Source organism: Propithecus coquereli, unplaced genomic scaffold (genome assembly GCF_000956105.1).
Source record: "Propithecus coquereli isolate 6110/MARCELLA unplaced genomic scaffold, Pcoq_1.0 Scaffold366, whole genome shotgun sequence".
In the NCBI taxonomy this organism is placed as follows: Eukaryota; Metazoa; Chordata; class Mammalia; order Primates; family Indriidae; genus Propithecus; species Propithecus coquereli.
In genome coordinates this window covers 1,142,272-1,150,537 of record NW_012149352.1, presented here as the reverse complement: position 1 = coordinate 1,150,537, position 8,266 = coordinate 1,142,272, and positions in this window count along the sequence as shown.

Sequence of the window (8,266 nt, the reverse complement as noted above, 5' to 3'; positions counted from 1 at the left end):
AAAGAATTCCAAATATGGATTGTAAGGAAGCTCATTGAAATTCAAGAGAAAATGAAAAATCAACTCAAAGAATCTGAAAAAAACAATTCAGAAATGCATGAAAAATTTACTAAACAGATAGACATATTAGAAAAAAACAATAGAACTTCTAGAAATGAAAAATTTATATAAGAAAATGCAAAACACACTAGAAAGTTTTAAGAATAGACTACTCTGGAAAGAAGAAAACATTTCTGAACTTGAAAATAAAGTCTCTGAATTAACACAGTTAGTAAAAAAATAAAGAACAAAGAATTAAGAGGAATAAACAAAGCCTACAAAAAATATGCGATTATGTAAAACAGCCAAATATAAGAATCATAGGCATCCCTGAGTGTGAAGAAGAAAACACACAAGGGGTAGAAAACCTATTTGAGGGAATAATCGAGGAAAATTTCCCTGGTCTTGCTAGAGACTTAGATATCCAGGTACAAGGAGCTCAATGGACACCTGGGAGATTCATCACAAAGAGGCAACCACCAAGACACACAGTCATCACACTGGCCAAAGTAAACACAAATGAGGAACTCCAGTGAACCCTGAGTTGAAAACATCAAGTGACTTACAAAGGAAAACCCATCAGGCTAGCTACAGACTTCTCAACACAGACCTTACAAGCCAGAAAGGATTGGGGCCCCATCTTCAGTCTTAAACAGAACAACTGCCAGCTTATAATTTTGTATTCTGCAAAATAAGGTTTCATATATGAAGGAGAAATAAAGACTTTTCCAGAATAGCAAACACTGAGGGAATTGTCAACACCAGAACTGCATTAAACATTGATCAGCACAATAGACACCCATCAATGTAAAACCACCCAAAAGCTAAAGCTCAGAGCTCATATAAAACAATAGCACAAGAGGTAAAACAAAGCAATAAGATATACCCAACAAAATGAACAGAACAGCATCCCACGTATCAATTCTATCAATCAATGTGAACAGCCTGAATGCCCCACTTGAGAGGCATAGGCTAGCTGAATGGATGAAAAAATACAAGCCAAGTATTTGCCATCTCCATGAAACCCATTTAATCCACAAGAACTTACACAGACTCAAAGTGAAGGTATGGAAAAAAATATTCCATGGAAATGGAAACCAAAATAAAGCAGGTGCAGCCATTCTCATATCAGATAAAATTGCCTTTAAATCAACAATGGTAAAGAAACCCAAAGACAGTCATTTTATAATGGTAAAGGGGATAATTCAACAAGAAGACATAACAATTCTAAATATTTATGCACCTAACAAAGGAGCAGCCAGATTCATAAAACAAATTCTACTAGATCTAAGCAAAGAGATAAATGGCAGCATCGTAATTGCTGTGGACTTCAACAACCTACTGACAGAACTGGACAGATGATCCAAGCAAAAAATAAATAAAGAAACACTGGACTCCAACAAGACGCTAGAACAAATGCACCTAACAGACATTTACAGAACATTTTACCCCAAAACTATTGAATATACATTCTTCTCATCAGCACATGAAATATTCTCCAAGATTGATCATATCTTAGCCTAAGAAACATGTCTCAAAAAATTCAAAAAAATAGAAATCATATCATATACCTTCTCAGACCACAGTGTACCAAAACTAGAAATCAATTCCAAGAGGAACTCTCAAAACCACGAAAACACACAGAAATTAAACAACCTGCTGCTGAATGATTATTGGGTCAATAATGAAATTAAGATGAAAATAGAAAGATTCCTTGAACTGAATGACAGAGGAGACACAAGCTATCAAAATCTATGGGATTCAGCAAAATCAGTCCTAAGGAGAAAATTCATACCCTTAAATATCTACATCATAAGACTTTGCTGAATTCATTTATCAATTCCAGGAGTCCCTTGGTTGACTCTTCAGGATTTTCTAGATATTATATCAGCAGCAAAGAGTGAAAGCTTGACCTCTTCTGCCCCCATTTGGATACCCTTGATTCCTTGCTCTTGTCATGTTGCTCTGGCAAGGACTTCCAGCACTATGTTGAATAGAAGTCCAAAACTGTTAGAAATAAATGTCTATTATTTATCACCTGCTCAGTTTATGGTGTTTAGCAGCCTGAATGGACTAAGTCAGAAAGCATGTTGTTATTAATTGATTAAACTTGTCAGCCAGATTCACCGGTGGCAGCACGATGGAAACTTTACCTGGTTTGTGCCATTCTTCTCTTTGTGAAAGATGTCAAAACTAGTTATGCTACAAAGTGGCCACAGAAATTCTCCACTCTACTCACTTGCTTAATGGCTACTAATTTCCCTTTTATAGTAATGGGAGTTCATGAGAATAAACTTATCGTATGCTGTAGAATTTGTTCCTGAATCTAATGGAACTAGGTTAGAATAATCTTTCTTAGTTTCCAAACTACTGGGTATGGAACCATGTACTATTAATACTTTCCAATAGTGTGACGATACTGAAGTACAGCATGTAATCTGGGTGTTTGAATTTAAAGTGATAAATATCTCACTTAATTCTAGAATTAAGTGCAAATTAATTCTAGAGCACTTTTTGAATTTCTTATTCTTCTCTTTCTAGCTCCTTTGAGGTGTTTGAAAAGTTATACATTGATGTTGGTGTAAGTAGAACTGTTTGTATATACTAGTTTGTTTATTTACTATTTGTGTGGCAATGAGCCAGATGCTTAATCCCTCTCATTGTTAGCATCATCCTCTGTAAAATAAAGATAATAACACTCACCAAATAAAGATATTGAGAGGATTAAACAAAATAATGTATGAAGAATACATGGGACAAAGTAGAAGTTTATTAGATGCTGGTGTGTTCTTTTTGCTTTCTCGTACAATAGCAGTAATCCAAGAATACTCCTGCCGCATTACTTCTTCTATGGTGGTAGCCAATTTCAATAGAATGATACATTATACCACGGAAAATTTTAGATTTATATTTATCGTTGCTTATGCTTCATCAATAGGAAAATGAGATATCATGTGAGTTCAATTCTCCTCTCCATTATATGGCCATCTAAAAGCATTTGTGGACAATTTATTAGACATTTTAGTAACCTATCTAGGTAATCACAATGATCTTATGATTATTGATTTCCTTTTCTCTGTATAAAACCTCCTATATCTTACAATCTCCTTGCTGGATTGTTCTTTTACAAAGTAACATTTTGCCATGAGAAGCATGTAAAATATTTAACTCTTTACCGTTTTTTCTTTTGTCAAAGGTCAGGCTTTAAAGAGATGGATTACTTCAGGGCCTGGAGCATATTTTTACAGTGACGGCGTAGCTGTCAAAACCTTCACAGTAACAGAGAAATTATGGACTTTCGTTAGCTAAGGAATGACGGGGGGAACAAAAGGATGATTGAGCCCATATCAAGTGTTTTCTTATAAGTTCTCATGAACTCGTCATTCCCTCATTTGCAGGGATATAAAAATACAAAATTAATTTCCTAAAGGAGAAGAGAGCTTTATATTGCTTTTTATAAGATGTCATCATGGACAGATATATGGGGTTAATGTTGGGAGGCAATGAAAGATAATGTGAGAAAGTTAGGTTGATGCTTGTCAAAGCACTGAGGGCAATTTACTAAGGATATTTTCCAAGCCGGGTCATGGTCAAGACAAATATCGCTGAGAGAGTCAATATTAGAATGATTAGATCTATACCCCAGGAGTTTATATTTTGTAGGCAAGCAAGAAAAGGAAATCATTTGCTGCCTGGCAGCATGAGAAATAACTTGGGAGTCTACAGGCTTGCATTCTAGGGTCAACTCTGCTTTAAGTCTATTTAACTTCTTGCATTTAATCTCCTCTAACTGTAGAATAAGGACTGCTGGCATTTCAGTTTTAGAAATTGGGTGTAATTCTGATCAAGTTACAGGTTTAGGGACCTCTAGAAAGGAGCAGAGAATTAAAGTTAAGATTGATTGAAAATGGTTCCATGATTAAATCTGGGGATGGTCTTCAGCCACTTGTCATCTTCCACTCCTGAAGAATGGCTTCAAGTTCACTATGAAACAATTTCCTTTTTCTTTCAATTTGAATGTGGCTGTGGCCTCTGCACCTTTTACTAAGTATGAAAATTACAAGGTTCTAGGTGACCAATATGAAGAATTGATAAACTTGACCTGGAGAAAACAGCCAACATTTGGTAGTTAGTAACCCTGCTAAATGACATTTTTTTTTTGACAGTTTGATAAATGTATAATTTTTAGGGAATAAAGAAATAAGAAACATTTGGACTTTGTGGAAATGAAGTAGAAATGCATTCGTATGCCAATTTTTCTGCCTTTATATTACTCAAAATTCTGAGGCATAGCTGCAAAACTACTTTTGCGAAGCAAGATCAAGATTGTGCGTGTGTGCGTTATGTCTATGTGTGGTGTGGGTGTATTTCATGGGCGTGGGAGATCTCTTATAAAACCACTTCAAATGCTTTTAGATAGGATTAACAATTGGTTCATTTGCTTTCATAGCAATTACAGAATTATTAGCTAGACCATTAGTTTATAAATTGCTTGATTATATATCATATTCCTGAGTGAGAAGGATTAGTTATAAAAGCAAATTTTTTGTGGGCTTTTGCTTGGGAAATTAATTCATAAAATATCATGTATTTTTTCTACTTGTACTATTTACTTATCCAGCTGATTTGCCAGTAAATTTTAAAATGATCTACTGCAGGGAAATCCTTCCTACTAAATTCTGTAAGAAAAATATCCTGCAAATTATGGCTTGCTGTCGAGATTTTTTTGTTTCCCTTTGAGGCATAACATGGTTTGTTACAATAAAGCATGTGTGATAGATTTTAGGATGACACTTTATTTTCTAGAGTGGAGCTCTTTTAAAAATATCTTTGGTATTAGATTGTCTGTAGCTATAAATGTACTATTTCAATAGAATTTTTTCTCTAAAGAGTGCAAAGTTCTTATAAAATGAATAAATTGATTTACCCACACTATCGCAGGTAAGGGCAAAATGGAAAAGGAGATATAACCAGCTTTTATTTCTGGTTGCTTGAATTAGCCACTGGAAATATGATATGTAAGGGGAAAAGTGGACTCCCCACATTTATATGTTGGCTTCTATCCAATGATACAGAAGAACTTGACACACTCTTCAAATCAATGACCATTTTCTTATTCTTATTTGGGACAACTGTCTGTGTGGTCTTGGTTATTTTAGAATTATCTTCAGCCACACTAAAAGGTACAGTAAGTGGATATGTTAGGGGGATGAAATTAGAAAGGCATTTCAGATTGGCAGAATGTAATTACTTACTCGAAATTTACCCAGGACACTTGCTGTTGACACATTCAGATGGTGCAAAGGATCTTTAATTACCCAAAGCAACTAGTTTGTGGTTTCACATCTCAGCAGAAAGAAAGCAATTCCTGGAGCAAGGCTTTGTAAACACCATGCAGTTCTGAAGCATTCTTTCTGATCAAAGGAAACCAGGGTTACTTCTTATTAGAGAGGTTCACTGCAATCATGCTCAGTTATTTCTTAGGGCAAAAGTCCTCAGATATTTTGTGAAGAGTAGCTAATTTTCCTTTCTTGGAGGCAGTGTGTAATAAAGTAAAGACAATGAGCTTTGAAATAAGACTGTGATTGTTGAAATCCCAGCTCTACCACTTACAACTCTGACCTTGGGCAAGTTATTTAATTTTCCCATATCTGATACCTCAAATGGGAAATGATAAAAATATTAGCGAGTAGTTAGGAGGTTTAAATAAGCTAACCCATGTAAAATCTAGCTCTGTGCTTGTCACACAATAAGGACTCAACAAATGTTTCAGTTCCTCTCTGCAAAGCATGGTGGTTTGTGAAGACTACCTTCTGAATGAAGTATCTCCACATGGACAAAGGGACGAGCATGGCTGATAAAGGTATTCTCTACCAGGTGAGTTTAACAGGAAACCATGGAAATAGGTCAGGGCCTGGGTATGTTGTCCCAAGTACAGGGAAAAGAATATTTCCTGTTTTACTCCTTCTTACCTTCCTGGCTTTGGGTAAATTTCTTAAACTCACCAATAATTTGTTTTCATCAAGCAGTCAAAGCTAATGATATTTTTCCTGCCTACTTCCCAGGGGTGTATGAAATAAACAGGTGTGTGAAAATATTTTCTGTACTAGACAGAGTGCAGTCCAACCATGAAGGCTATGTTTTCGATCCCTGGAAGAGAGGGAATGAATCTATTTCTTTATATAAATGAATATGCACTTATGATTGCTTACTGGCTTACTATAGGCCAGTTATTGGGCTAGGAACTGATGAACAAAACGGATATGACATACTTCTTATTCTCCTGGAGCTAAGAGTCATCTTTCTAATCCCTTCCGAGATTGGCACATTGTAAATATTCATCAATTATTTTTCTAAATTGGATTGAATTGAAACCTACCTGATGAGAGTCTGACCTCTCCTGATTAGAACACCTGTCAGACATTTTCTGGAACAAAGTGGGCTAAATAAACCCCATGACTCATCAAGTACTTCATATAATTTACATTTTCAGGTGTGAACATTCATTAATGGGATTTGGATTCAAATAAAATTCATTTTGTTGTTTTTTCCTCATAATTTAATTTACTTTAGGTACCTTTGGGTTGGTTTGTTTGCTAAGAGGATTGAACCTTCTGAATTTGCTGTTAGCCTTTGGTTCATTTTTATACTCATATACTTATTAAAATCCTTTATGAAAACATAATTTTTGTTGTTGGAACTGGGAATAAAATGAGAGATGAACACAAAAATAAGAGTCGTCTTGTAAGAACCTAGATCTAATGTGTATGGTAAGTATCCACTTTGGATGGGCCATAGGGTGTGTGAACCCAGATCCATTTAAGTTGATTACTAGACTCCCCTGTACCTCATTTGATAAGAAAGCAACAGACAAATTTATGTTACAAGTGATGACTACTATCACTATTATTCTACAATGCCCATTTCAAAAACTATTTCTAAAAGAAAAAAGCTGATACAAATACCCTGACCTTGGCCCTTGTGCTAATGGGTCTTTTAACCAGAGGAAAGGCCCTGATTCTTAGACTAAAACGATCTTAAGTAGGTGTTTCAGTGACAGATAAAGAACAGATAGGGAGATATCATTCTCTTAGCTTCCCTACCTCCCACTCCTCAGTGTATGTCCAGTTGGTTGTGCAATAACAGCAACTTATACCACCATTCCCCTGTTGCTCCTGGAGTCTAACCAATTGGATGCCATTGCAGAGACAATTGGATCGTGTGCTTGGACTGACCAGGGCCAGGGGCCACAGTGAGCCATGGCTTTCCAGTTCTGCAGGAACTATGGAATTTATCCACACAAAGCATTGGAGAAGACATTTGGGTCAGGGATAGAAAAGGTTTTATATGTGCATTTATGTGTTGATCAGTTAATACCAGTTTGATGGTGAGTATATGTGGTGCTTGTCTTTCCATTCCTGGGATACCTCACTTAGTAGAATGCGTTCCAGCTCTATCCAGGAGTGTACAAGAGGTGCTATATCACCATGGTTTCTTAAAGCTGAATAGTACTCCATGGTAAAAATATACCTTTAGAGCATTGGGCTTGGAGTGCCTTTTCTGGGTTACCCTGGGGGAGCTGGACAATGGGTTCCTGCTATGGCGATGGCAGGAATTGGAAGGATGTTGGAGACACTGACAGTCTGTGAAGTCCATCACAGCTGGAGCTCTGTATTATCTGAGATAAATAGCATCACCATGGTGACAGGTATTTTTTTAGTTAAAAGTAAAATATCTCCTTTTTAAGTGACAGGTAATTAGAATTGTTATCTTTGCTTTAGAGAAAAACCATAAAAGGAAAAGATATCCTCAACAGTCTGAAGGGGAGAAAATAAGAAATACACTAAAGTCAAGACCTAATCTCATAACAGCTGTGCAGCAATTAGAAAGAGGCCTATGCTGTTGCAGAGAGAGTCTTCTAGATACCATGATGCCTGGTGTGTGCTGAAACAGCCAAGGTCATATACCAATCTGCCCTGTTCATTTGTTTAGTCGTTAAAAATGTTGATTATTGTACACCAGGAGCAATTCAGGATACACCGATGCAGGTTAGCCACTGGGGCCTTCTCTTTAACTTTTTAATAAAATTGTTCCGGCACCTGATTGCATTAGGATTGGAGCGCCCTTTCTGGGTTGCCGTGGAGAAGCTGGGCAGTGGGTTCCTGCTACAACTGGGTACCCAGTTCTAGGTGGAGAGTCCCATTTGGACATGGAAATCTTCAGCCCA